This window comes from Taudactylus pleione, unplaced genomic scaffold (assembly GCF_031769625.1).
Source record: "Taudactylus pleione unplaced genomic scaffold, aTauple2 ptg001032l, whole genome shotgun sequence".
Lineage (NCBI taxonomy): Eukaryota > Metazoa > Chordata > Amphibia > Anura > Myobatrachidae > Taudactylus > Taudactylus pleione.
Genome location: NW_028285433.1, coordinates 10,596,082 through 10,604,989, shown reverse-complemented (window position 1 = coordinate 10,604,989; position 8,908 = coordinate 10,596,082). Strand labels below are relative to the sequence as shown.

Genomic DNA, 8,908 nt, shown 5'->3' with positions numbered 1-8,908 from the left:
ACAGTAGGTAACCAACAAAGTCTATCGCTGGGATCTTATTAAATTACGAGAAAATAAAACTATTTTTTTATGCAGCGATAGACAATTATCTTTCTTACTGCTGTTTGATTAATAGGCATGTTTATCAAACAACATTGGAAATGAGGCAAAATATAAATAGTTAACACAGGTGTTAATTTATCTAATGCCTTTCTCTTTTCTTCTCTATCTTAGTAATACAGCAAAAAAAATGGTTGTATCAGAATCATGGACTATGGTGAACCACTTTGAAGGTGTTCCTAAACTAGACTTCAAATTAATTGAGAATGAGTTGCCACCACTTAAAGATGGTAAGAGAATTGCAAAGCATTAACTAGACATTTTGGCATCCTGACCAATAGAGAGCATCTGCAAACCCCACCCCTTAAATATTGTATGCCCATTACCACTCATACCCCCTATATATTTTATGTCCATCAGTGGCCGTGCCACCCCCAGGGCATTGCAGCCTAGGCAAAGGAACTTGGTGCACTGCCTCTCTACTGCTTAGAGAATTCCCCTCTTATGCATAAACAGAGGTTTGTGTAAGGTCTATTTATTTTGAATACCTCTAAGCATGAATAATGTAGTTATGACTTAAATGTTATTAGTCTTGTGTGGTGTCTCTAGGGTCACTTGGGTGATCTCTCAGTTATATGGAAGTCACTTATGTTCTCTCTGAGTTATGTGGAAGTCACTTGGGTGCTCTCTAAGTTATATGGCTGTCACTTTGGTGCTCTCCAAGTTATATGGAAGTCACTTGGGTGCTCTGTGAGTTATATGGAAGTCACTTGGGTGCTCTCTGAGTTATATGGAAGTCACTTGGGCGCTGTCTGAGCTATATGGCAGTCACTTGGGTGATCTCTCAGTTATATGGAAGTCACTTATGTTCTCTCTGCGTTATGTGGAAGTCACTTGGGTGCTCTCTAAGTTATATGGCTGTCACTTGGGTGCTCTCCGAGTTATATGGAAGTCAATTGGGTGCTCTGTGAGTTATATGGAAGTCACTTGGGTGCTCTGTGAGTTATATGGAAGTCACTTGGGCACTGTCTGAGCTATATGGCAGTCACTTGGGTGATCTCTCAGTTATATGGAAGTCACTTATATACTCTCTGCGTTATATGGAAGTGTGAGATGTGACCAGTGCTGTGCAGGTGTGGTCAGTGATTTATGGCTGACCGTGGTGGACAGCTATACATCATCTTGCTGTCATGTTGATGGGTCTATTTTTAATTGAAGGCCTGGGGCTGTAGTCCCATCCATCCCATTGTGCATAGATCAGTGCCAGTTTAACAACATTCTTTAATAATATGTTGAGTGTTTGAGCCCAGGACATAGGGCCTGATTCAGTACGGATCGCAACTGCAATTGTTATAGCGATTACGCACGCAGTTTCACTGCGATGATATACTTATCCTCTGCGATTGCCAGGGGTGGATTGGGAGTTGAAAGTGGCCCTGGAAAAATCTGTGAAAGTGGCCCAAGGTGTGCGCGCCAAAGGCGCGTGCCGAAAAAGTGGGTGTGGCCTTGTGGAAAGGGGTGTGGCCTAATGTGAAACACCATGCCCGCAAGCCACTCCCCCTGTTTCAGTCATACTGGGGGCATGCCTACCGCTCCAGGAGCTGATGGGTATGTCCACAGCCCCTCTCTCCAGTGACTAAGCACAGCAAGCATGTGAATGAGCATTTTCTTATTGATCCTCCCTGGACAGGCAGTGTCTTGAGTTGGTATTTGCTATTCATGCACGAGATCCCATGGTCTGGAAGCCGCCTGTATGTGTCGCAATAAAACCAATGTCATTATCATGCAGCAGAGGTTCAACCAGATAATAAATGTGGGTTTCCCATATCAAACAATTTTATATTAATAAAATATATTTGCTCATTTGGTACCATTTGCATCAGTAATATGATTTAGTTAGAGTTGTTGTCTTACTGATGATTACTGTTTCCCAGTCGTTTCTTCTAATAGTACCAGCGGTCCTACCATCCTCTATGTGTGTCTCCAGCACCATCGCCTTAGTGTGTCCCCAGACCATCTACCCCATGTGTCTTTTCCGCACCATCCTTCTGTGCCTCCCCAATACCATCATCCTGCGTCTCCCCAGCATCATCATCCTGTGTCTCCCCAGTGCCATCATCTTGCATCCTGCCCTAGCACAGAATAACCCTCCTCCCCGCAGATCATCATCTCCCCTTAGCACAAAATAGCCACCTCCCCACAGATCATCTCCCCTTAGCACAGAATAGCCCCCCCACACACAGATAATCTCCCTTAGCACAGTATAGCCCCTCCCCCACAGACAGACCATCTCCCCTTACCACAAAATGACTCCACCTCACAATCATCATTTCCCCCCTTGTATAGCAGACTGCAACTCCACCACAGAAAGACCATGTCCCCTTGGCACAAAATAACCCCACCCCACAAAAATCATCTCCCCCTAGTATAGCACCCCCCCCCACAGAAAGACCATCTCCCCTTGGCACAAAATAACCCCACTCCATAGACAGATCATCTTCCCCTTAGTATAGCAGACCCCCTCTCCCCCACAGAAAGATCATGTCCCCTTGGTACAAAATAACCCCACCTCACAAAGATCATCTCTCCCTAGTATAGCAGACTCCCCCCCACAGAAATGTAATCTCCCCTTAGAACAATGAGCCAACCCCACAGGCAGATCATCTCAGTATAGCAGCCCCCCCCCTCACCCACAGACAGATCATCTCCCCCCTAGTACAGAAGACCTCCTCCCCCGACAGAAAGGCCATCTCCCACTAGTTCAGCATCTCCCCTGCAGATCTCCCCTCCCCCTTAGACAGATGATCTCATTCTCCCCTTAGCAGGCCCCACCACCCCAGACATCCCGAGTCCATTATCCAGACTCCATCTCCCAGCCCCATTGCACTGCTGCAGCTAGCCAGATTGTCTCTTCTCCGCTCTGCCCTCTCCCCAGGCGGTGAAATTAAACTTGACACTTCACAGTCTGGGGAGGGAAGAGTAGAGAGGAGATGATCAGGCTAACAGACTGCCTGGGAGGCCCCCAACCCCGCCTCAACTTACCTCCTTCGCGGTCACGCCAACGGCCTCTGTCACCCGCGGGCTGCGCCACTTCCCGTCTTGAGTCCTCCGCGGCGTGTGACTGTGATGCAGACAGCATGCTGGGCGGGGTTAAATAGACTGCCGCTGGCCTCTCTTCTCGCGAGAGGATAAGGCGTGGCCAGACAGCTGACAGGCCCCAGTGTGTTTGTGAAATTGAGTCTCTACAGGAGCTGGTGGGTGACGCAAATAAGTGGGCGGGGCCTCACAGAAAAGCGGCCCCACAACATATCGGCCCAACGGCATTTTTCCCGCAAAAAGTACCTGCCAATCCGCGCCTGGAGATTGCTATGCCGTCACAGCACAACATAAGGACGCCCACCTTACCTTCATACCTCCGTAATATATGCAAGACTGCAAACCATCGGTAACATTGAACACCATCACAGCCTCATGTACACTTGCACAATCTCTGACCTTACTCAGGAATTGCTAACCTTGTTGCACGCAGTGAATACACAAGCTGCGCATGGCATCTCAGTGTCTACTTTATGCACGCACCTGCGTTTCGACGACCACCCCCCGTCACCTCCCACAAAAGGTACTTCCTGTCAATCACTCTGCAATGGGTCTGCGTAGTACTGTTCGCAGTGGAGTGTTCCCGCACACTCACTGTGATGCATATGCATGCGCAGAACGCAACAATGTGCCGATTTCGTGTGCGTAATGGCAGTTGCGATCCTTGCTGAATCAGGCCCATAGTAGTTCTCTTTATCTGTTGCATCTTTGCAATATAAACTTGTTGAATGCACCAATATGTAGAACTGTTCTGTAAGAAAGAACTACAGAAACCAATACTTCAAAGACAAATCATTTAGCATTTATATTTTATTGAAGATTTAAAAAAAGTTTTTTTATTTTATATTTCCTAAATATTTTTTTTTAGAGCTCTTGCTAGAATCCGAACTTTGGAGTGTAGACCCATACATGAGGTAATTTAACAAAACAGAATATCTCATTAATGTTTTAGTGGATTCATATGTTCAATATAAAATGGATGCCATAAGCTTTTATGAAATGTAGATCTGAAAAAGGGGTGGTACATGTATCCCTGAAGATGTCATACATTTGCTCTACGGGTATTCTGACCAGCGGCATCCCGACAGGCGGGATTTCATACCCAACCCATGTAGCCATAGGGATCATTGGGCCTTATAACCAATACAGGAAAATTATACTAATGATCTAATTCGAATGTATATATCTGTTTTTTTTTTTTTATATATATATAAGAGCTACATAATGGGGGTAAGCTGCAATCAGGAAGATTGCTAGGGTCTTCATGGAGGCAGGGAGATTGCTGCTATTTCAGGGAGTCTCCCTGACAATGAGGGAGAGTTGGCAAGTATGACCTGAACAATGTCCTTAAGTTCAGATAAAATATGATCTCTACTGCAGAACTGCCAGAACTCAGCACAATATACGTTTATTTACTTTACCTTGTTAATTGATTGCCAAGTAAGTAAGAGTATAATAACTGATTGCCAAGTAAGGAGGAGTATAATAGCGAATTGCCTAGTAAAGAAGAGTATAATAGCTGACTGCCAAGAAAGGAATATAATAGCTGCCTTCCCAGAAGGAAGAGTATAATAGCTGATTGACAAGTAAGGAAGAGTGTAATAGCTGATTGGCAAGTAAGGAAGAGTATAATAGCTTATTGACAAGTAAGTAAGAGTATAATAGCTGATTGCCAAGTAAGGAGGAGTATAATAGCGAATTGCCTAGTAAAGAAGAGTAAAATAGCTGACTTCCAAGAAAGGAATATAATAGCTGCCTTCCCAGAAGGAAGAGTATAATAGCTGATTGGCAAGTAAGGAAGAGTATAATAGCTGATTGGCAAGTAAGGAAGAGTATAATAGCGAATTGCCTAGTAAAGAAGAGTATAATAGCTGACTGCCAAGAAACGAAGTGTATAATAATAGCTGATTGCAGACTAAGATAGAGTATAATAACTGATTGCCCACTAAAGAAGAGTATAATAGCTGATTGTCTAGTAAAGAAGAGTATGATAGCTGATTGCCTAATAAAGAATAGTATAATAGCTGATTGCCTAGTAAAGAAGAGTATAATAATAGCTGATTGCCTAGAAACGAAGTGTATAATAATAGCTGATTGCCGACTAAGATAGAGTATAATAGCTGATTGCCCAGTAAAGAAGAGTATAATAGCTGATTGTCTAGTAAAGAAGAGTATAATAGCTGATTGTCTAGTAAAGAAGAGTATGATAGCTGATTTCCTAATAAAGAATAGTATAATAGCTGATTGCCAAGTAAGGAAGAGATAAAGGCAAAAATAATGGCATTTTGTAATGCGACCTTGGGAGTTGTTTTTATACAAGAGGAATAAGGAGAGTGTGGATACTTTTACAGCACTGAATATATGAATGAGACTGGTACAAAGGAGTAAATAATGGAAGTTGACTTCAGTAGGACACCTGCCATTATGTGACTTGCATTCAATATATATTACCACTACCAACATAAACATACTAATGTAAATGCCATGAATCAGCTGTTACTCCTTTAAGAGACCTGAATGCCTGAATCGCTGTCTTTTTTTCTCCACACCATCTCTTGATGCAGGGTAGTGGAAAGTAAAAATGCTGGTTTTGCAACAGGGGATTATTATGTGGCACAGGCAGGCTGGACAACATACTTCATTTCAGATGGTAAAGACCTTCAAGCATTACCTTCTAAATGGCCGGAATCACTGCCTAGATCATTGGCTCTTGGCGCTGTTGGCATGCCTGGGTAATTTAGCCTCAATCTTATATGTCCACACATCAATCTCTTTCTCTCAGCTCTGTTGTTCCTATAGCACCCCTTAATATCTCTGAAACACGTAACATTTCTAAGAATGTTTAACCACACTCTTGTAGGCATATTACGTCTTTCTTATTTTGGAGGATGAAGGGACCAAATGATAAGGACAAGCATGTAATCTGAAGTTTATTTAGACCATAAAATTCATCCTATGCTTTCTTTTAATATGTAATTAAAGTATCCTATTAATTGGGTGCAGAGGGAGTGTAGATTATGGGGAAAAAAGCATTCTAATTTCTAAGATGGATAAAAGTGAGCTATAGCTGGCAAAATTGGAAACTCTGTATAATGAAATGGTACTCTTTTCTACACAGAGTAACTGCCTACATTGGTCTACAGCAAATCTGTCATCCAAAACCAGGTGAAGTGCTTCTTGTCAATGCTGCTGCTGGTGCAGTTGGTACTATAGTTGGACAAATTGCTAAACTTAAGGTAAGTTATAAAATAAATTGACATTTAATCCTGTCCATGTGATGGTTTATAAAGGTTTTTGTTCTGTGACTAATGAAATTGAACAAAGAGCTTTATTATCTGTGAAAGGTAGATTGGTATTTTGTGGTGGGATCTTTCGACAATCTGTCAATATCAGGTTTCAAAGACTCACCTAAGGGACGTATTCAATTAGCGGCGAAAATGTCTGTTTTTCGCCCAAAAAACAGCAAACAGGCGAAAACTGAGAAATAAGACTGGAGAAAAGTTTTCTCCATCCCAGACCAGGAGAAAAAAACAAAGCAAAATCCTTATTTTTGTCTAAAAATGTAGGGATTTCTTTCAGAATCCTTTGGACACCCCCCTAATGATAAATTACCACCAAAATTATCGTAAGTTGCATACTTTGGCGAAAAACGAAAATCCAAATTCTGGTCTGGGGTGGAGAACACTTTTCTCCAGTTTTTTTTTCTCCATTTTCACCTGTTTGCTGTTTTCAATGTTCTTTTTTGTTAAAAAACAGCATTTTTCGCCGCTAATTGAATACAGCCCCAGTTTCGAAATAAAGAGCTGGAGAAGAAGGGCTCTATTTGCTGGTGGCCTCGTCATTCTTGCCTACCACCTTCTCACACTGCTATTGCTCCCCAGGGCAGTAGTTGCAGAGTTATTTATTCTCTGCCTTTTTTTTTTAATTCCAGACTTCTCTCCTTAATGTTTTTGTTTGATGGGGATCGACTCTGAGCCCTTATCATTATCGGAAGTACATCAAACCTCAGAAGGTTTTAATAAAAGGGGATACAAACCTTTATTAGTAAATATAAGGCGGCAAAACATTTATTATATTTTCATGGTACCACAGTATAGGAGTAGCAGGAAAGGGCACAATATTGCTTACTGTAGTACCTAAAAATTGCTAATTGCAGATTCCCCTAAACTGCATATGGCTTGGGCAAAATCACATGGGATTTAGTGGCTTTAAAACAACCGGTGGTTTATGTTTGCACACTCCAAGCTGCTGGATAATTGATACTATTACCAGAGATGGGAAGCAGTTTCTAACAGTTCCAACTCACAGCTTAAAGCAGCTGCATTTTGTAGAGACCTTACACACACTTAAGGCTTTACAGATTTGTGTCAGTGACGCAAGGAAAAATGCTAAAGTGCTCCACAGGACCTGGTCAAACCTGAATTGCTGCAACTTTAGCCATGGTGGTTGTTGTTCATTTAGACTTTTGTACATCATACCGTGCAGGTTGTGAGTATACAGTATATTGTAATGCAGAAAGTCAGTAATACATGTGTCTGATTATTGTGTTTAAACCTTTGATCTAGCTGCACCTATCCATGACTGCTTTTGGATTTTGCCCATGGCTTCATTTCCTGACTTTGACATTTGGATATTCCTTTTGCTAACTGCTTTGGACTTTTGTTTGTCCATTTGTGTACCAGATCTCTGGATGTGGACCTTAGCCATGTTTTAGCCCATAGATACCAGCTATTATGATCCAACTCATGGAAGTACATTGGTACAGAACCCCAGCTGCAGTAACCTGTTACACCGTTGTGCTACATAGAGGACACACAAGTTGTTACTGCAATGGCTGCTCTACTCTTTGAAGATGTAAAGTAGTATATCTTTATTTGAATAGTAGGGTTAAAATAGCGACCCAATTCAAGATTACCTTCTGGAAATTCTCAGAAAAACTTTAACCTCTAATGCAGAAGTTCCTTAGAGTCCAGGTTTTAAGGAAATCCATGCTTTACCACAGGTGACTTAATTAGTATCTCAGTCAATTTGATTTAGCCATCTGTGCTCAACCATGGATATCTCTAAAACCTGAAATGTTGGAGTGCCTTGAGGACTGTGTTTGGGAACCTCTGCTGTAGTCTGTTTTATCACTATAGCTTGTGACTTCATCTGAGATCAGTTCATACTGTATGTTACTAACAGGGCTTGTTCGTTAATTCATTAGTTATCCGCTATGTATTACTTAGTAAACAGTTGAATAGTTGTTCGTATACAATGCCTGTTCTAGGTAGAAATCTAAAACAGTTTAAATCTATATAACAAACAGTTAGTCTGCTCTCACTCCAAAGATAACCTGCATTGGATCACATAACCCTGCACATAATGCAATATGAATACAGCAATCATGAAATGTAAAAAAGCTAACATATTCTAGCCTGTGTCAAATATATTTTCATATATAATTTAATTCCAATATTTAATTCACAAGACTAAATTCTCTAGTAAGTAGAGTCCCTGGAGTCAGGTAAGTAATTTTTTTTTTTTTTTACAGTAATCAGCTTGCTTTGCCGACACCACCGGCCCCCTGCACTAAGGACACTGCCAGCACCCACGCACTACTGCCCCACATATTGAGGACTCCGTCAGCGACCCCACACTGCCGCTACTCCCACACCGAGGGCATCCCTGCACAGCCGACACTGTCAGCACTCCTGCACTGAGGACACCGCTGGCACCCCCACTCTGCCGACACTGCCGACACTATGCACTCAGGACACTGCCAGGGCCCACA

At 42.2% G+C, this 8,908-nt stretch overlaps 1 pseudogene; it reads left to right on the top strand.

Moving 5' to 3' along the window:
* The first annotated feature begins 229 nt into the window (after window positions 1-229).
* The window catches only part of LOC148454073 (prostaglandin reductase 1-like), a 30,685-nt pseudogene continuing 22,006 nt past the window's right edge, over window positions 230-8,908 (top strand).